We start from the raw sequence: 22957 nt of genomic DNA, 5'->3' as shown, positions 1-22957 counted from the left end.
AGATGATTCTGCATGAAATTTCAGTTACAAACTAAAAGAATAATTATTGGCGTTGCCACTGTTGATCTGCCTTAAGCAAGCAACTAAACAAAAACAAATGGCAACTGAGTTCGAATGGACGTCGTCAAAAGAACCTTCTCGCTTCCATTTTTTTAATATGTGCAGAAACAACCCGCAGTTAATACAACAAGAGGCCGTTACCACTGCAGAAGGCGCCAGCTTCGAAGTAATACGACAAAAGCCACCGGTACCAAAAGCGGAGGTATGAAGTTACTGTTATGGGAATTCTCTGACTCTGAAAGGAAGAAAACTGCTCGCGTTCAACACAAGTAAATGCTGAGTGAGATGTTAGCTGCCCTGATCGAGATTATGTCTGTAGAATTTTGCAGTTATGATTGGTATGCAACACTGTTTTAACTCTTAGCGTAAGGTCATCCCGAAAAACTTAGGGTTCACAGACCTCTGTTCTTAAGAGCGTTGGCACTCCGCTACCGAGGACGCTGTGTCTGTCTTAAAAGCTTCATTTCATACCAAGTTCCCACGGTGCGTCTACTTCCACTGCCTCGACATAGCAACTAAACTCTCTTTCCAGTGTCGCACAATTTTATGCATGCGTATTCCAAAACTTACTACAGAGGCGGAAACAAAAAGCGTCAGACCCAAGGGAACTATTTCCCCATACTATTCTTTTTTTCTGGGGATTCAACTTCTTTCGGACACGAAGGAAACATGACACAGTCTAAAAAGACCCAAAGCAAAAGATACAGAAGATCTGCCCATCGAACACGTACTGTCACTGAAACTTCAGTTCTATTAAGTATGTTTCTATAGAGAACAATCACGCTCATAAGTCCACAATACGTGGAAAACTACTTGCAAATAGAAGACGCACTGCCTAATCTACTCCACAGAGCAGTTCTGAGCAGCTGTACGATGTTCCCCAACACACGGGAGACGCCGATTCGGCAGACGTACATTCTCTGCGAGCGCCACCTAAGTGGCAGACGTCTTTTATCATGGTGGCTCGATGAAATAACAGAGCTTTTCAGTGCTGTTACCAACGCACGATCTCTCCCCTTAATCAACGGGACACGGACTGACGAATTCAAACTAAAAGGAAGGTTCCAGTATGTTGCACCTGTAGATAGTATCTGCGAATCAGTAAGCACAAGCGCAAAAGTACATTACCCGATCAAAAGTATCAGCACTCCCCTACGTAATGCAGAACTGACCACATGTCACGAGAGGCGGACCCGACAGTATAAAAGGAGGCAGGCGGCTTTTGTGTTGTAAGCAGCGAAGCAGTAACAGCAGAATGGCTTGGTCAGGAGAGCTCAGTCACTAGTCACTGGATGTCACCGGAGTAAAAAAGTCCATCATGGACATTTCAACACTTATAAACGTCAATTGTTTCGCTGCCAAACCTCCACATAAGCGTCTGGATGCTTTTGATCAGGTAGTGCTTTAAGACTAAGTAACCGTTTCATGCTATGCCATTAAGACGCGAGTTGTTTTCAGCCTGGTATGGGGGTGACCGGTCAGTTCGGCAAACCAGGCGGGAGGGAACAAACCTGCAACACTCCTACCTTTGAATGTTGGGAGGCTAAAATAGGCCTACTGGGCAATTCAAAAGGAATATAGCGATTACAAACGGCTATTACTGTTTAATCCATAGTGATACATCGACACCATTTCCGAATTATAGGGCCTGCAGCGTAAATCCATTGCTTTCTAGGCCTAAAAATAAGCAACACTAACAACAAGCACACCTTCGAAGTTTATAGAAAACCGACCACAAGTGACACCAAAATAAATTACAATTCCTGCCACACACTCTACGATGAACAGAATTTTACACCTACCATTCGAACCAGAAGCCATGCAAAATTAAATAAACACTACAAACATAGCATATAAAAGTGATTCCGATCCAGGCGTAGTACAACGATCATACGGCGAAAAAAGCAACCCATAAACCAAAAAATAACACTCGTATGAGAAATTCAATTAAAAAATGCATACATATCTGTCACTTTCATAATATCTCAAATAAACTAAATTCCACGTTAAAAAACATATCTATAAAACTAGCTTTCGAGACATCTAGCAACCCAAGCACAGAAATCCATTCAGCAAAACCCAGAATACTCACATCTTGGAATATATACAATTAACTGTGTGAACTACAAAAAACATTACATAAGACAAACGGAACGTAACTTCTACATCAGATATAGAGATCACACAGAGACACTAACCCATCCACTTTCTTTCTACAGCTAAAAACCCACAATCATAAAACGGAAAACATCAAAACAGCAATTCAGATACTACACAAAATTCCAAAAGGAATCAGTATGAATATTTTAGAATAAATATAAATTCGCCTACACACAAAAAACAATCGGAAAGATATTCTAGACGACAACACAGACCTAAAACATAAACACTATTCAGAAAACTTTATTGGCGTTTTGAAATGCTAAACCAAATAAAAATATGCACCAAAGATTACACAAACGACAATTCAAACTACAATATTTTTGATAAAAACAAATGTAAGCATACAGCATCTCTGGATCGATCTATAAAGCTATCATCAAATCTTACGAAAAGCACGCAATTATTTACAGTAACAGACAGCAAGAAAACTACGACCATACACAAATCCAGTACATAAATACGTTATAACAACGTAAATAAACCTGGATTAAGACATGTTTGTTTATAATGTCAGACACGAAGAAAATAGTGACCAGGCACAAATGCAGTATGTACATACGTTATGAACCACGTATCATAAGTATAGCTGTTTACGTATTCTACGTAAACTAACATCTAATTGACGACATCTATATTGCATATTATGATTGCAGATTGTACTAGAAAATGTCAATAACGCCGAAATAAGCTGATAGAACGAAAGAATAATTAACTCAAGACAGCTAACATGAATAAACCATTTATTAAAACATCGATAAGAATTATGGATAATGTAAAACGAAGTTCAATTTTTTTACGTACTTACAAGCGTTCTATATATTTCCCCTTGATCACACGGACAACACGCACGTCATAATAAATATACGCCTTTTGTCGTTAAGAACTTGTGCAGTAACACACGCGAGGGTATTATAAATGCGAATTTCGAGTTCTGAAATTGTTTTCGGTAAAGCAGGCACATACATAAGGTCTTTCACAAAGAAATCCATGGGAATCAGGTCCGGAAATGTATGTGGCCAAGAGCAGAAGACAGCGTCGCCATGTTCAGAACGATCGATCCAACGGTCTGGGAGATGTTTATTTAAAAATGTGCGGTTTCCGATGCACTGCCCTTGGGCAACGATCGAAACGGCGAACTTACACGTTCTCTGTGATTCTTATCGATGTGTCGCTATGCATTTAATAGTTATATCCGTTTATAATCGCTATATTCATTTTGAATCGCCCCGTATAAGTATTTGTGAACTTAATCTTGTATTGAGGAATTCGTAACTGTGACATGTGACACTCCACAAACTTGTTTCCGAATTTGTTCAGAAAGTCAAAAAACATTCTGAAAGGAAGAATACGGCTGTGTTACCCATAGCCCTCTGGTTCCAAACGCTGAAATAAGGTCAAAATGATGCTAAACAGCTTCATCGTGGGTCCCTGATCTGCGCTGATATTTAAAACCTCGACGCAGTATCTTACGGACGTGGAGGCATAATACATCGACGACAAATGCGACACATCCCTCTCATGTGGACGTTAAGATCGGGGCCAGGTTTGAAACTACAGGGAATGACAGGACTGCGTAGTATCGACACAGAATGTCACCTTCTCCCTTCTCTCGCCGTCACCAACAACAAACGTAACGCTACACTAGACTTTTTAATATGAATTAAACGCTTACAAATGAAGCGGTCGGAGAAGTTCTAACTCTCAATTTAGTAAGGATTAATCTCATGAAGTTATGTGTTGATTTCGAACACTGCTAGAAAATACTGTCTACTATATAAATTGCTTGGTACTGTTGCATTTTTGATCTTGTTTTTGAATTTAGCCAAACAGATAACACACCGCAACGCAGAATACGGCCTTTTAGGTTAGCACTTTATTCCGCTGACCCCTTCAAATATGACACAATAGTGACAGCTAACGAAGCAAAAGAGCCACTGGGTCAGAATGAAGAAAATTCGTGCAAATGTTTGTTGCAAATCCCCCTGAACCACCGGTAGGACAGCACAACCGTTAAAATGAATGGGTGGATGAAAAAGGGGGCTGTCAAAACACAGACAACAAATAAAAAAAACTGGTACTCCAAAGTAGAACACACGCCGTGGAATATGGGAATTCCTGCGAATTTCCGCGATCGTGAACAGGGGCAGCGTAGGTTAATTAGTGGTGTGTTTGCATGGGCTATGAGAATTGCCTTCAATACACCAACGGTAAGCTAGGCAAGAACGTCATGAATCATTGTGTGAGCAAACAGATTTAGAGTGGAGACTGGAGTGTGCGAATGACTCACTGCAATATGCGACGGTGACGGTTGTAACGGAACAGTGTGTCCGCTGGAAGCGTCGGCGGCCACGCCAACTCCATTTCATTTCTACTCGTGTATACAGTTTCCAGTGTACCAAAGGAGGCTCTTCTTTTCACTCGCGTATAATTTCACATAAGTTCTTACATTTTCTAACCAACGTTGTAAGTATTTTTGTTTTATCTGACTTCTTTCTTTAAAGATTATTGAGTAAATGCAAATGAAACACGCTGTATACGATTGGTATGGTTGGAAATCGGCATCTTGCTGAAAATAACTTTATATACATATACATCTATACTCTGCAAACCACTGTGAAGTGCTTGGGAGATGGTTTTTCCCATTGTACAAATTACAGGATTTTTCTCGCGTTCCATTCACGTACGGAGAGCGGGAAAATGATTTTTTAAATGCCTCTGCGCATGCTATAATTAATTTGATCTTGTCCTCACGATCCCTATGGGAGCTAGGCTTTCTCACGATGGTCTACGTCTACCTTCAAATGTGTGCCCTTTCAGTTCTTTCGGCATCTCTTTGACACTCTCCTGAGGGTCAAACAAACCTGTGATCATTCGTGCTGACGTTCAATATTCCCAGTTAGTCCTAAGTGGTAGGTCAAGTACACACTTGAGCAACATTCTAGTATGAGTCGCACGAGTGACTTGTAAACAATCTCCTTTGTAGACTGATTTCATTTCCCTCGTATTCTACTACTGAACCGGAGTTTCTACCTGCTTTACCCACGACTGACACCATGTGATCGTTCGAGGTGGTGGTGGTTAGTGTTTAACGTCCCGTCGACAACGAGGTCATTAGAGACGGAGCGCAAGCTCGGGTTAGGGAAGGATTGGGAAGGAAATCGGCCGTGCCCTTTCAAAGGAACCATCCCGGCATTTGCCTGAAACGATTTAGGGAAATCACGGAAAACCTAAATCAGGATGGCTGGAGACGGGATTGAACCGTGGTCCTCCCGAATGCGAGTCCAGTGATCGTTCGATTTGTGTGTAACACCCAGGTATTTGTATGAGTTTACAGATTCCAATCGTGCCTCATTAGTATTATATTAATAGGATACTATGTTGTTTTTTTTTCGTTTTGTGAAGTGCACAATTTTACATTCCTGAACATTTAATGCAACTCGCCAAACTTTGCACCACTTTGTAATTTTATCAAGGGTTGACCGAATATTTGTACAGCTCCGTTCCGACTGTACTTCGCTGCACATACCTGCATCGTCAGCGAAAAGTCTGACGTTACTATAAAGACTTTTCTTTGTTTCTTCAAGGTCCGATCGGTTGCGAAATTAAAACCACAGCGAAAATTTGATGAAACTTTGCGCAGATACGTTGCGCAGTGTCTCTAGTATGACCAACGATCACATCACGTTGAACTTTTCAGTTCTGAGCGCACAGTGAGCACTTAAAAGTGTGTAGAACAATAGAAGTTCCCACAGAGTGTGAAGTGCGGGCGGTCATCAAATTTCTTCAACCGAGGGGTTCCGCCTGATACTACGCAGCCCACATAACGTAACTGTCATGCGTGATAGGGAAGTGCGGCAATGGTGCAGGATACAGAAGTTGCAACACAAACGCTCCTGCAGGGTTTCCAGTGTGAAGTGTTTGATCACCTATCGTACAGCTTGGCATCCTCATGTCTTAGCTCACATGAACCACTGGATATGAGAGACAACGAGCTGTCGACCAGCGTAAAGAACTGGATTAGATTATATTAGATTCGGTTTTAGTTTCATAGACCCAATAAATGAGATGATTCTCGTGGGTGTGAACATATCACCTGCATTCTATGATGACTTGACGAGGTTATTGGTCGGACATAGAAAAAAACACCACCCGTATTAATATTATCCGCGAGGTCAGTAATATACAAAATGATCAGCAAGGGACGCAAAACACTTCCCTGTGGTAGTTAGGCCTACATTTTGAATGACTCTTCATTTAAGATAATTTGCTGCGTCCTCGCTATCAACAAAATCTTTGGTTCAGCCACAAATTTCGCTTAAGACGTCATGGGATCATATACGTGCGCTACTGAGTCAACTGCTTTTCGGAAACCGAGAACTATTGCATCTACCCGACTACCATGGCTTTCAGTATGACATTTGAGAAAAGTGCTACTTGGGTTTCACATTATCGATGTTTTAGAAATCCGTGCTGGCTGGCGTGGAGGAAGTCATTCTGTTCAGATACCTCATTATGTTTGGCTGAGACTATGTTCTAATACTCTACAACAAATTGATGTCAACGATATTGGACGGTAGTTTTGTGGATGACTTCTGATACTCTTGTTGTATACGTGTGTGACGTGTACTTTCCTCCAACTACTGAGCACGATTATTTGTTCGAGAGTAAAAAAAAAAAAAAAAAAAACGCTCACATTCATGTGACTGAACTGTATGCAATGGATTATAGTTACAAAGGGGATACGTCAGCCGCCGATTCGGTATAGAATCTACTAGAAATTCCATTGGACCCTGGAGCTTCGTTCAATTTTAGCGATTTCAACTGTTTTCAATGTTTCCTTTCAGTGGCACGAGAACTAAATCCGGGCAATACTCCTTGGTTTTTCTTTGCAAAGGAACTTGAAAACAGAATGGAAATATCTGAATCGAACACTTTAGGAATGCTTAATAGCAATTAATAGGAAATCTGAGCCACTGCACTGAACATCTACATCTACATTTATACTCCGCAAGCCACCCAACGGTGTGTGGCGGAGGGCACTTTACGTGCCACTGTCATTACCTCCCTTTTCTGTTCCAGTCGCGTATGGTTCGCGGGAAGAACGACTGTCTGAAAGCCTCCGTGCGCGCTCGAATCTCTCTAATTTTACATTCGTGATCTCCTCGGGAGGTATAAGTTCAGGGGAAGCAATATATTCGATACCTCATCCAGAAACGCACCCTCTCGAAACCTGGCGAGCAAGCTACACCGCGATGCAGAGCGCCTCTCTTGCAGAGGCTGCCACTTGAGTTTGCTAAACATCTCCGTAACGCTATCACGGTTACCAAATAACCCTGTGACGAAACGCGCCGCTCTTCTTTGGATCTTCTCTATCTCCTCCGTCAACCCGATCAGGTACGGATCCCACACTGATGAGCAATACTCAAGTATAGGTCGAACGAGTGTTTTGTAAGCCACCTCCTTTGTTGATGGACTACATTTTCTAAGGGGTCTGCCAATGAATCTCAATCTGGTACCCGCCTTACCAACAACCCTCCACTTCAAATCGTTCCGCACGCATACTCCCAGATATTTTACAGAAGTAACTGCTACCAGTGTTTGTTCCGCTATCATATAATCATACAATAAATGATCCTTCTTTCTATGTATTCGCAATACATTACATTTGTCTATGTTAAGGGTCAGTTGCCACTCCCTGCACAAAGTGCCTATCCGCTGCAGATCTTCCTGCATTTCGCTACAATTTTCTAATGCTGCAACTTCTCTGTATACTACAGCATCATCCGCGAAAAGCCGCATGGAACTTCCGATACTATCTATCTACTAGGTCATTTATATATATTGTGGAAAGCAATGGTCCCATAACACTCCCCTGTGCCACACCAGAGGTTACTTTAACGTCTGTAGACGTCTCTCCATTGATAACAACATGCTGTGTTCTGTTTGCTAAAAACTCTTCAATCCAACCACACAGCTGGTCTGATATTCCGTAGGCTCTTACTTTGTTCCAGGCGACAATGCGGAACTGTATCGAACGCTTCCGGAAGTCAAGGAAAACAGCATCTACCTGGGAGTCTGTATCTAATATTTACTGGGTCTCATGAACAAATAAAGCGAGTTGGTTCTCACACGATCGCTGTTTCCGGAATCCATGTTGATTCCCACAGAGTAGATTCTGGGTTTCCAGAAACGACATGATACGTGAGCAAAAAACATGTTCTAAAATTCTACAACAGAGATATAGGTCTATAGTTTTGCACATCTGCTCGACGACCCTTCGTGAAGACTGGGACTACCTGTGCTCTTTTCCAATCATTTGGAACCTTCCGTTCCTATAGAGACTTGAGGTACACGGCTGTTAGAAGGGGGGCAAGTTCTTTCGCGTACTCTGTGTAGAATCGAATTGGTATTCCTTCAGGTCCAGTGGACTTTCCTCTGTTGAGTGATTCCAGTTGCTTTTCTATTCCTTGGACACTTATTTCGATGTCAGCCATTTTTTCGTTTGTGCGAGGATTTAGAGAAGGAACTGCAGTGCGGTCTTCCTTTGTGAAACAGCTTTGGAAAAATGTGTTTAGTATTTCAGCTTTACGCGTGTCATCCTCTGTTTCAATGCCATCATCATCCCAGAGTGTCTGGATATGCTGTTTCGAGCCAGCTACTGATTTAACGTAAGACCAGAACTTCCTAGGATTTTCTGTCAAGTCGGTACATAAATTTTACTTTCGAATTCACTGAACGCTTCACGCATAGCCCTCCTTACGCTAACTTTGACATCGTTTAACTGTTTGTCTGAGAGGCTTTGGCTGCGTTTAAACTTGGAGTGAAGCTCTCTTTGCTTTCGCAGTAGTTTCCTAACTTTGTTGTTGAACCACGGTGGGTTTTTCCCGTCCCTCACAGTTTTACTCTGCACGTACCTGTCTAAAACGCATTTTACGATTGCCTTGAACTTTTTCCATAAACACTAAACATTGTCAGTATCGGAACAGAAATTTTCGTTTTGATCTGTTAGGTAGTCTGAAATCTGCCTTCTATTACTCTTGCTAAACAGATAAATCTTCCTCCCTTTTTTTATATTCCTATTAACTTCCATATTCAGGGATGCTGCAACGGCCTTATGACCACTGATTCCCTGTTCTACACTTACAGAGTTGAAAAGTTCGGGTCTGTTTGTTATCAGTAGGTCCAAGATGTTATCTCCACGAGTCGGTTCTCTGTTTAATTGCTCGAGGTAATTTTCGGATAGTGCACTCAGTATAATGTCATTCGATGCTCTGTCCCCACCACCCGTCCTAAACATCTGAGTGTCCCAGTCTATATCTGGTAAATTGAAATCTCCACCTAAGACTATAACATGCTGAGAAAATTTATGTGAAATGTATTCCAGATTTTCTCTCAGTTGTTCTGCCACTAATGCTGCTGAGTCGGGAGGTCGGTAAAAGGAGCCAACTATTAACCTAGCTCGGTTGTAGAGTGTAACCTCCATCCATAATAATTCACAGGAACTTCTACCTCACTACAGGATAAACTACTACTAACAGCGACAAACACGCCACCACCGGTTGCATGCAATCTATCCTTTCTAAACACCGTCTGTGCCTTTGTAAAAATTTCGGCAGAATGTATCTCTGGCTTCAGCTAGCTTTCAGTACCTATAACGATTTCAGCTTCGGTGCTTTCTATCAGCGCTTGAAGTTCCGGTACTTTACCAATGCAGCTTCGACAGTTTACAATTACAATACCGATTGCTGCTTGGTCCCCGCATGTCCTGACTTTGCCCCGCACCCTTTGAGGCTGTTGCCCTTTCTGTACTTGCCCGAGGCCAGCTAACCAAAAAAACCGCTCAGTCCACGCCACACAACCCCTGCTACCCGTGTAGCCGCTTGCTGCGTGTAGTGGACTCCTGACCTATCCAGCGGAACCCGAAACCCCACCACCCTATGGCGCAAGTCGAGAAATCTGCAGCCCACACGGTCGCAGAACCGTCTCAGCCTCTGATTCAGACCCTCCACTCGGCTCTGTACCAAAGGTCCGCAGTCAGTCCTGTCGACGATGCTGCAGATGGTGAGCTCTGCTTTCATCCCGCTAGCGAGACTGGCAGTCTTCACCAAATCAGATAGCCGCCGGAAGCCAGAGAGGATTTCCTCCGATCCATAGCGACACATATCATTGGTGCCGACATGAGCGACCACCTGCAGATGGGTGCACCCTGTACCCTTCATGGCATCCGGAAGGACCCTTTCCACATCTGGAATGACTCCCCCCGGTATGCACACGGAGTGCACATTGGTTTTCTTTCCCTCTCTTGCTGCCATATCCCTAAGGGGCCCCATTACGCGCCTGACGTTGGAGCTCCCAACTACCAGCAAGCCCACCCTCTGCGACCGCCCAGATCTTGCAGAGGGGCAACCTCTGGAACAGGACATGCAGCCATGTCCGGCCGAAGATCAGTATCAGCCTGAGACAGAGCCTGAAACCGGTTCGTCAGACAAACTGGAGAGGCTTTCCGTTCAGCCCTCCGGAATGTCTTTCGCCCCCTGCCACACCTCGGGACGACCTCCCACTCTACCACATGTGAGGGATCAGCCTCAATGTGGGCAGTATCCCGGGCAGCCACAGTCGTAGTCCGATCGGGGGATGCGTGGGACGAGCTGGTCGTCCCCGACAAACCCCCATCCGGACCCTCACAGTGATGTCCATTGGCAACAGCCTCAAGCTGTGTGACCGAAGCCAACACTGCCTGAAGCTGGGAGCGAAGGGATGCCAACTCAGCCTGCATCCGAACACAGCAGTTGCAGTCCCTATCCATGCTAAAAACTGTTGTGCAAAGAACGTCTGAACTAATCTACAGAGAGCACAAACAATTCGACACAAAATTTAAACGGTTATTAAAATACAAGATTGCCTAATAGATGCAGTAATGCTGCTACTTGCGCACTGCTGACACACTGCTCGGCGGCGGAAGGAGACTAAGCGATTTTACACTATTCAGGTACTAAAACGCGATGCTACACTCTCAAATACTATAATACGCCCGAAATTTATGAATTAAACAATGCAAGTACCAAAAACACGCAAAGGAATTAAGAATTAAACTATGTAACAAATAAGTGAGCTAAGAGTATACGACTTGCTGCTGCAGCTGCTTATCCAACGGCGGCAGGGAGCACACTGGCTGTGACCAACCGACACTGGCCGTTCAAAGCAAAAACAAAAGACAGACCGCTACGCGATTTTACACTATTCAGGTACTAAAACGCGATGCTACACTCTCAAATACTATAATACGCCCGAAATTTATGAATTAAACAATGCAAGTACCAAAAACACGCAAAGGAATTAAACTTTGTAACAAATAAGTGAGCTAAGAGTATACGACTTGCTGCTGCAGCTGCTTATCCAACGGCGGCGACTGAGCAGCTTCAATTGTTCATCTACAGCAGCGCGAATAATTTGTTCGTCATACAATCGACACATTATATTAAAAAATATTCAAGTTATTTCGAAACAATTTGGAAATAACTGGGCTCTGTATCTGTGTTTTGGTTTTTTGATGACCAAAAGGTGTCTATTATGTGACATATTCTCACTGCCGTAGATGGAAAATTGAAGCTGCTCAGTCGCCTGCATACGCAGCGCGATGGCTACTGGACCGTCACGAAAATGTTCTTTTGCAATAGTAACGGACAGAAGCAGTACGAATATAATCCACTGATACGTTCGCTAGCCACAGGCGCTACATGGCGCGCTGCGGAAAAAGTTTGATATAGAGCTCCGCGAACCACAAAAGTTTGGAAACCACTGACGTTTCTTTCGATGGATCCTTAACGGAATGTTAACGTAACAGGTGGCACGCCTCTATTGTGTGTCAGAGGACCTATTTGCAGTTTGAATTCGCAATGCCACAGCTTGCACGTTTAACAATGGCTAGCAGAACTGTGTTGTTACTACGAAAGGATTTATAACTGCCCTCGCGAATATTAGAGAGATAGCAGGTGTCTGTAAATGCAGATATAATGCCGCTGTACCGAAAATAGATGTCAAACTCGTAACAAGCTAAAGATAAGTTTATAAAAGCAGCTCTCCACTGCAGCTTAACTGAACTTCTCAGACGCTAACAGGCGGGGAGACGGTGGAGCTGTATCAATTTATTTCCTCTTTCTTCTGCGAGACTGCAAGTCGAGACATGAATATCTCTTGCGGAACTACAGGCAGACGAAGAAGCAACAGTCTGTTCCTTGGTTCTGTTGTAAGAATGACCGGCATGCTATCGTAACGGTGCGGAATGCCGTCGACTCTCTTGATCAGCGACCGAGTCTACTACGCTGCTTCGCACAAGCTGTATGGAATGCAGAACAGAAATCGGTCAGAGTTACAGTATTTTGAACTGCAAGAACCGTTATTAAAAGTTTTTAAGTAGAGAATGGCCACAGGAAAACTGTTTAAACAGTCCTCTACAAGAATTTCTGCAACCAGAGTCCAGAAATGCACGAAAACTGGTTGAGGAATACGTATTGCAGGAGTATTTAGTCGTACGTCCAGGGTTTACGCAGCTTGCTTTATGACTAAGACGATCTCTTGGCTTTTAGTTAGACAAAATTCGTGTCACATATTACAAGTACAGAGCTCCATCACAACGTTACCTGAAACCACGATAATAAGCTTCAAGACCATGCAATGCTTTACTGGGATGGTCCTAGTGGTAGTGGTTTATTGTTGCCATCCTCGGACCAATAGACCCGATCATCCAGCCAGTTTCGGATAGGGGAAGGGGGCTACATTAGTTCAACGTGAAATCCGAACGACGGTAATTGTTCAAATGGCTCTGAGCACTATGGGACTCAACTGCTGAGGTCATTAGTCCCCTAGAACTTAGAACTAGTTAAACCTAACTAACCTAAGGACATCACAAACATCCATGCCCGAGGCAGGATTCGAACCTGCGACCGTAGCGGTCTTGCGGTTCCAGACTGCAGCGCCTTTAACCGCACGGCCACTTCGGCCGGCGACGGTAATTGTGATAAGTTTACATTAGGGGAGGTATATGCAAAGCGCAACATTTTAGGGGCAACAAGTGGATTACGTGGCATGTATTGAGTGTGTCGCGAGCTCACGTTCTTTATAGATTGAGCATTCCAGAAACGACAAAGAGTGTTTGACTACGTGGGACCAAACCACAAGCCGTTGAAGTTATTCCATTTTATATGTTATGTTTGGTAAAGAATTACTGGTAGTTAAATGTGCTGGAAACTCCATGAAAGCAACCAAACATTTGCTCGTTACTGTCTAGATTTTGCAGTTTTCAGCTCGTAAATGATGATTATCATTAATCCTAATAAAAATAATAACTGTAAATAAAGCATTGTTACTAATAAACAGAATGGCCGCTCCACACACACATTCAATCTTCAAACAACTCTAGCAGAAAACAGTATAACAAAAAATCTTGTCGATGTAACATTCGCCGCTGTCATGAGTAATTGACTAGATGCGCAGGCGACTATTTTGGTCGTTAAAGAGAGACTTGAGGGTTATGTGGCAGTGATCATTCTGAGTTCTTCGCAATTATCCAAGTTCCAAGGAAAGATTATCAGGGTGCGGTAGCCTCATTGCCGATTGCTCAGGACATTCTAGGCTGCAATATGTTTGATACATCCTCGTGGGTAATTAAAATGATATCATGGAGTCAATACGAATGGGATACTTCAACTCACAACGTCTCATTTGCCGCAGCGACTTCCAAACAAAGGAGCAATTCGTTGCACACTGTCGGTTCTTAAAATAATGAAGATACACTATGTGATCAAACGTATCCGGAAACCACCAGAAGCCGGCCGGAGTGGCCAAGCGATTCTAGGCGCTACAGTATGGAACTACGCGACCGCTACGGTCGCAGGTTCGAATCCTGCCTCGGGCATGGATGTGTGTGACGTCCTTAGGTTAGTTAGGTTTAAGTAGTTCTAAGTTCTATGGGACTGATGACCTCAGAAGTCCCATAGTGCACAGAGCCATTTGAACCCAATCCACTAGAAACATACGTTTTTCATATTAGGTGCATTGTGCTGCCACCTACTGCCAGGTACTCCATATCAGCGAACTCAGTAGCCATTATACATCGTGAGAGAGCAGAATGGGGCGCTCCCCAGAACTCACGGACTTCGAACGTGGTCAGGTGAGTGGGTGTCACTTGTGCCACACGTCTGTATATGAGATTTCCTCAGTCCTAAACATCCCTAGGTCCACTGTTTCCGATGTGATAGTGAAGTGGAAACGTGAAGGGTCACGTACATCACAAAAGCGTACAGGCCGACCTTGTCTGTTGACTGACAGAGACCGCCGACAGTTGAAGAGGGTCGTTGTGTAATAGGCAAACATCTGTCCAGACCATCACACAGGAATTTCAGACTGCATCAGGATCCACAGCAATTACTATGACAGTTAGGCGAGAGGTGAGAAAACTTGGATTTCCTAATCGAGCGGCTGCTCATAAGCCACACATCACGCGGGTAAATGCCAAACGACGCCTCGCTTGGTGTAATAAGCGTAAACATTGGACGATTGAACATTGGAGCCGGTCGTTGTGACTGAGCGGTTCTAGGCGCTTCAGTCCGAAACCGCGCTGCTGCTACGGTCGCAGGTTCGAATACTGCCTCGGGCATGGATGTGTGTGATGTCCTTAGTTAGGTTTAAGTAGTTCTAAGTCTAGGGGACTGATGACCTTAGATGTTAAGTCCCATGGTGCTTAGAGCCATTTGAACATTGGAAAAACGTTGTGTGGAGTGACGAATCACGGTACACAATGTGGCGATCCGATGCCTGGGTTTGGGTATAGCGAATGCCCGGTGAATGACATCTGTTAGCGTGTGTAGTGCCAACAGTAAAATTCGGAGGCGGTGGTGTTATGGTGTGGTCGTGTTCTTCACGGAGGGGGCTTGCACCACTTGTTGGTTTGCGTGGCACGATCACAGCACATGCCTACATTGATGTTTTAAGCACCTTCTTGCTTCCCACTTTTGAAAAGCAATTCGAGGATGGCGACTGCATCTTTCAACACGGTCGAGCACCCGTTCATAATGCATGGCTTTTGGCGGAGTGGTTACACGACAATAACATCCCGTAATGGACTCGCTTGCACAAAGTTATGACCTGAATCCTACAGAACACCTTTGGGGTGTTTTGGAACGCCGACTTCGTGCCAGGCCTCACCGACCGACATCGATACCTTTCCTCAGTGCAGTACTCTGTGAAGAATGGGCTGCCATTCCCCAAGAAACCTTCCAGCACCTGATTGAACTGATGCTTGCGAGAGTGGAAGCTGTCATCAAGGTTAAGGGTGGGCCAACACCATATTAAACTCTAGCATTACCGATGGAGGGCGCCCCGAACTTGTAAGTCATTTTGAGCCAGTTGTCCAGATACTTTTGACCACATAGTGTACATACAAAGGAAAGACAAATAAACTGGTACACCTGCCTAATATTGTGTAGAGCCCCTGCAGAAGCCCACGCAGAAGTGCCGCAACACACGTGACATGGACTCGACTAATGTCTGAAGTAGTGCTGGAGGGAATTGACACCGTGAATCCTGCAAGGCTGTCCATAAATCCGTAAGAGCACGAAGGGGTGGAAATCTCTTCTGAACACATCCCAGATATGCTCAATAATGTTCATGTTTGGGGAGTTTGGTGGCCAGCGGAAGTCTTTAAACCCAGAAGTTCTGTAGCGATTCCGGACGTGTGGGGTGTCACATTGCCCTGCTGGAATCGCCCAAGTCCGTCGGAATGCACAATGGACATGAATGGATGCAGGTGATCAGACAGAATGCTTACGTACGTGTCACCTGTCTGAGTCGTATCTAGACGTATCAAATGTCCCATATCACTCCAACTGCACACGCCCCACACCATTACTGAGCCTGCACCAGCTGACATGCAGGAACCATGGATTCATGAGGTTGTCTCCATACCCGTGCTCGTCCATATGCCCGTTGAAACAAGACTCGTACGACCAGGCAACATGTTTCCAGTCGTCCAAAGTCCAATGTCGGTGTTGACGGGCACAGGCGAGGCGTAAAGCTTTGTGTTGTCCAGTCGTCAAGGGTACAAAAGTTGGCCTTCGGCTCCGAAAGCCCAAATCGATGGTGTTTCGTTGAATGGATAGAATGCTGACACTTGTTGATGGTCCAGCATTGAAATCTGCAGCAATTTGCGGAAGGGTTGCACTTCTGTCACTCTGAACGATTCTCTTCAGTCATCGTTGATCCCGTTCTTGCAGAATCTTTTTCCGGCCGCAGCGATCTCGGAGATTTGATGTTTTACGGGATTCCTGATATTCACGGTACACTCGTGAAATGGTCGTAAGGGAAATACCTCTCTCTTCGTCGCTACCTCGCAGGTGCTGTGTACCATCGCTCGTGTGCCGACTATAACACCACATTCATAACTCACTTAAATCATGATAACCTGCCATTGTAACAGTAGTAACCGATCTAACAACTGCGCCAGACAGTTGTGTTATATAGGCGTTGCACCCGTAGCGCCGTATTCTGCCTGTTTACATCTCTCTGTATTTGAATACGTATGCCTGAACCAGTTTCTTTGGCGCTACAGTGTATATTCCGATAAACTGCATGTTTGTAAGGTGACAACACTGACATTCGTGCACTGCAATTGGCGTTCGTTTTGGTAGTGCAGGAAGTCTACCAGTCATGCCACTTCATTCAGTCTGTGTACCACATCTTCAACTGTTCAATTAGTTAGACGCAGGTGAAGCAACATGAAACATACATAAGGAATTTCAATAATTATAGGATAGTAGTTACTTTGTTTAAATGTATCGAAGGGTGCTAACGTATTAAATGCGTACAGGGCAACAGTGAGTACCCTTGTGGCGGCATATACGAGCCGTGACACAACAGTGGAATAAATTATTGTTGATCATGTTTCTGCAGGCTTTCATGAGCTCCGTAAATAGCACGCCAACAGCCGCTTGGCTATCTACATACCTGGGCTACCAAGAAGCGTTATTATGACAACAGTAAACAAGATGGATCAGTAATGAATGAAAGGATGTTATGTGGTCTGATTAGTCAGCGTTCCCCTCATATGAGTCAATGGACAGTTTTCATGTACGGTTGATGCTCAAATAAGTTAATACATCAGACTGCCTACTTCACATAGTTTACTGTGGAAGCTAATCGGTGATTGTGTGAGCCGCAATTTGAGGATATTTCGTCTATATTAACCGTATTACGCAAGGAAATAATATTGTCGCGGATAGTGATGTGCCTGGCGACGAAGTGGGTATGGAACTGCAAATACTGTTCGGTAACTAACGCATCGCCTTCTGCGACAACAACGATGCGATGCAGCGATCCACACTCTTTAGAGTTCAAACATCACTTGACGAACAAACCCATGAACTTCATTTCTCAGTTTGGTCCCATACCGATATGAATGTTGTCAAGCATGTGTGGACGATTTCAGAGAAAACTATCTGTTAATATTGCCCTTCGTAATTACCACTGACAACAAAACTATGACTACAAAAAATCCATTCCGCTACGAATAGCAGCCATACGAAGGACCGAAGGTGGTTCAGGTGCTTCCATTACCTTAATAATTATTTTCACAATCCGCAAGTCTGGTACTGGGAAAGTTGCACGTGGAATTCGCTAAGGCAAACGAGCAGAATAATTTCCTCTCCAAAGTTGTGGCCACATACCAGACATCAAGTGTGCTGCCGAAATTAAATTATAGCCAGATACAAAATATATGCCACTATATTTTACATTACCAACTGAACATGCTCCTTTCTATAACTGAAACCAGAGCTTAAGCATTGATAACAAACTGTCATTCTCTTGTTCTACTGTTTGAGTATATTTTGTGAGTTATGCCTGTTTGCAAAGGCACAGAAACACGAGTAGCTTGCGCCGAGGCTCCACCACATTTCTCTTCTGCGAGCGAGAAAACAGGGCCTGCAGTTGCTGCAACTGAGTTGGATTAGTGCTTGGTTATAACCAGTGAGATTCCCTCGAGTTGGCGCAGAGGTTAACAAACAGAAATAGAATTCTACGGGGAAGTGTTCTCACTCCGTACGGTAACACAGATTTAGTATCATTACAGAAAAATTAAATCAGGGTTTTAGAGCGGACAAATGAATCCTGAGTGTTGGTTTTAAGAACTCTAGTTTCGACTGGCCGCGTTTTATGATGTATTTATGAAAGAGATCAAATGAGAGGAAGACTCCAACAACGAGATTCCTTCATTATGATCGGAAATAAGGTCCTCGAGTCTGTCGAACGTCTGAATATCTTCGAAGTAGTTTTTCAATAAATAAAAAAAAAACATGTCTGAAGTTCATCGTCGTCTCTAGATTATTACTCCACAATCGTAACATCAGCTACCGACATAAATGTTATTTAAACCGTGTCACATTAGTCTCAAAGCTATGACCATTAAATGTCAGTTATGGTGGATCAAACACGGTGTGATGATCTCACGTGCAAAAAAGTATTCAGTTTTTCCAGTTGAAGACCGGCCTCTGGAGCAATGGAGGGCTCAATAAAAATTAAAATAGCATCTTACATTTTGGCACGCAGAAAAGAAACAAATAGCTTTTTAGCAAAACTGCATAACAGATCATCATGGAGTAGCTTAATCTACGTTGGAACTTTAATAGTGGCAACTATTTATTTACAGCTCGTACAAAATAGATACGTGTTTCAAAGTTTTACTGACCTTCAAAGTAGTTACCAGCATTGTGTATAACCCGTTGCCAGCGATGTGGAAGTTGTAGGATACTCTTAGCAGCGCCAGTTGTGTTGACGGTTCGAGCGGTGCGGTCTATCGCCTGACGAATTTGTAGCACTTCTGAAGCGAATGCCATGAAGTGTTTCCTTTACTTTAGATATCGAGTTGAACTCACGAGGGCTGAAGTCAGGGGAGTGCAGTAGGTGGTATATAGCACTTAGCAGCCCCATCAGTCAAAGAAATCAGTAACAGCTTGCACTGTACTAAGTGCTTCAACATTGTCCTGCAAAATGATGGTCAGGTAATGCAGAAAGTGTCATCACTTCTGTCTGTAAGCTGGTCGTAGGTTGTGTTCCAAAAATTAACTGCATAGAGACAGAAGTGATGGCACGTTCTGCAGGACATGACCATCATTTTGCAGGACAATGCTCAAGCACGTACAGTGCAAGCTGTTACCGATTTGTTTGACTGATGGGGCTGCTAACAAGGGAACCTTCCCATCGCACCCCCCTCAGATTTAGTTATAAGTGGCACAGTGGATAGACCTTGATAAACTGAACACAGATCAATTGAGAAAACAGGAAGAAGTTGTGTGGAACTGTGAAAAAATAAGCAAAATATACAAACTGAGTAGTCCGTGGGCGACATAGGCAATATGATGGAGACCATTAGCTCACGGGCGCCGTGGTCCCGTGGTAGCATGAGCAGTTGCAGAAGGTGAGGTCCATGGTTCAAGTCTTCCCTCGAGTGAAAATTTTACTTTCTTTATTTTTGCATAGTTATTATCTGTCCGTTCGTTCATTGACGTCTCTGTTCACTGTAATAAGTTTAGTGTCTGTGTTTTGCGACCGCACCGCAAAACCGTGAGATTAGTAGACGAAAGGACGTGCCTCTCCAATGGGAACCGAAAACATTTGATCGCAAGGTCATAGCTCAACCGATTCCTCCACAGGAAAACACGTCTGATATATTCTATACGACACTGGTGACGGCATGTGCGTCACATGACAGGAATATGTTGTCGACCCAGCTAACTTGTACACTTGGCGAATGGGTAAAAAGATTCTTCTACCTTGCCCGATTTAGGTTTTCTTGTGAATGTGGTAATCACTCCCAAAAAAGTGATGAAAACATAAGAGTTTGTCACATAAACTGAAAATAAAAAATTAAAATTTTCACTCGATGGAAGATTTGAACCAAGGACCTTTCGTTCTGCAGCTGCTCACGTTACCACGAGACCACGGCGCTCCTGCGTTTACAGTGTCCTAGATGTTTCATATCTTCCCATGAACTACTCAGTTTGTATATTTTGCTTATTTTTTCACAGTTCCACACAACTTCTTCCTGTTTTCTCAATTGATCTGTGTTCAGTTTTTGAAGGCCTATCCACTGTACCAACTTATAACTAAATCTGAGGGGGGTGCGATGGGGAGGTTCCCTTGTAAGTGCTATACCACCTACTGCACTCCCCTGACTTAAGCCCTTGGAAGTTCAACTCGATTTCTAAACTAAAGGAAACACTTCACGGCATTCGCTTCAGACCTGCTACAAATTCGTCGGGCAATGGACCGCGCCGCTCGAACTGTCAACACAACTGGCACTGCTAAGAGTATCCTGCCACTTCCACATCGGTGGCTACGGGTTATGCACAATGCTGGTGACTACTTTGAAGGTCAGTAAAGCTTTGAAACACGTATCTATTTTGTACGAGCTGTAAATAAATAGTTGCCTCTATTAAAGCTCCCACCCTCGCATAACGAGTCCCATATCTTTTTAAGGTCATATTTATGCAGATGTAATACAATCCTAAACTCTACTTTCGCATAACGAACTAATGGTCGGAAATGAATATTTAGTTTTCTTTATTGATACGAACACCTTTCATCCTACAGCAACAACTTAAGCTCACAGAGCTGACCGCAAGCTTCGGTGCATGCATTACAACAAAAACTGTTTCTTTTACACATTGTAACTGCTGCTCCACCAGTACTCTCTACACGATAGTCTTCGAAGTGTACAGTTCAGTGATAAGTTGACTAGTGCCTATTGGTGAATCTTAAACCACTCAATCCAACACTATATTCACAAATTCTGTTCTGGGAATAATTCTTTGTCGAGAACCTTAGCTTGCACGACCCCAATTTTTCAAAAATTTCAATCCAATGAAGGTGACACTTGTGGCGAAACCTCGCTGTGTATATTCATTCGGCTTTCCGGAGACTACATCCTGTCGCAACGTACCGTGAATACTCGACTGCAAGTATATATAATGAGTCATACTCGATCTTCGACAAATCACGAACTGCAAACAGTGATGAACATGCAGCAGTTGCTTGTGATGAAATATAGGCAGTTTACAAAAAAGTGGCTCATACGCACTTCTCGTTCAAAATCTCGTACACCTAGAAACATTAATTTCCAGTAAATGGTTCTTTATCTTTACATCTTCGGTTTATGATTCTCTAGCCTCTGTGTAATTTTGACACCAAAGGTTTCGGATACCCTGGATAATGGACCACTTAAATTTGAAATACAACGGGGACGACGCGATATCGACAAGCGTAGCCTCGGTTATTAGAAAAGATACAGTCCACAACAGCTAGGCTACGTCAGTACTGCATAACTACCAATCGACGCCAATGACACTAATTGGAAAAATTATAGCCTATGATGATGATGATGATTATGATGATGATTATGATTACGATCCTCGTTGACTGTAAATTTCACCTTTATTGCCTGGCTAAGATAGGAGTGAAACGTGACTTCGGAGTTCAGCTGGGTAATCACAAAATGAATCCAAATATAAAAATGCGTCTTTTATAATTATTTTATTTTTCATATACGTATCACATGGGAAGGAAATGTGACATGGCTATCAAGGATTCCTTGTTTATTTTCGGCTATTGTCAGAATATCAACAACTTTCTCGAATGACTCCATTACGAAAAATTCTTGGGTACTTACATAGATCCTCGAAATCACTGATGCTGTTGAGAACAGAAAGGGACTTCACAGGTCGCAGGCAACTCAAGGAAGCTGCGAAAGCAATGGGCATATTGTATACTGGAAACAGGACATGTCTTGCAGAGGAAAAAAAAAGAACTGGTTCTTAAATCCTTTAGTGAAAATGCAGTCCTGGATTCATGTAGCGACACAGAGGCGTCAGATGTCATTTATAGAGAGACAGTGTTCCACAGACTTCCAACTGTCGTCGTAGTTGGTCAAGGGATGTTGTTAGTACTGTGTATTTAACCACACACTGTTACTGTGCCCACGCTCAGTTGGAAATATTTGTAGGTTTGGTTCTATAACTGACACGCGGACCCGGACACCTTGGAGAGTGCAACGGGAGCGCGAGAAGAGTTTTGTAGGAACGGCAACAAATTCGACTGCACTGTTCAATGTTCCTTCAACACACGCCACAGACATAGTCATTATACGCCGCGTCTATCCACACAACTATGATCGAGCTTCTTCATTGCCTGAAGCACTCAGGTAGTCGCAGCTCTGCTGTTCGCAAACGAACGTCACCGACGTAGAGGCATAATGGCTCTAGTCACTAAACACTACTTTCCGTCATTCATTCCTCTATCCACGTCTTTTGCTAAACCAGCTGCAGGTTGATGAACTGTGAGGTGACCCTACCCATGCTTGTAGCTCAGGTGACTCTTATGGAACCATTGCTACGAGGATGCCCTCCTTCCTTCGACTGTCGGTTCCAACAGTGACCCTTAGCTGACATTTCGCGTCCAACATCTTGCCGGGTCTTCGGGTCCGCTACAGAGTTTCCTTCAGGTCCACAATATCACCTCACTGATTTTCAGTTAATTCCACAAAATGTGTTCTTGTGAATGACTTGACACGTCTACAGTGTTTTCTGAAATGTAAGATCCTCACACGAGAACAGACCACATTTTCAGTAAATCCCATACTGTTGTGCGGACTCCGAATTTCCATATTTAGTACGCGGGTCCTTCATCC

This window comes from Schistocerca piceifrons, chromosome X (genome assembly GCF_021461385.2).
Source record: "Schistocerca piceifrons isolate TAMUIC-IGC-003096 chromosome X, iqSchPice1.1, whole genome shotgun sequence".
Taxonomy (NCBI): Eukaryota; Metazoa; Arthropoda; class Insecta; order Orthoptera; family Acrididae; genus Schistocerca; species Schistocerca piceifrons.
The sequence above is the reverse complement of the archived record's forward strand: the minus strand, read 5'-3'. Positions refer to the sequence as shown.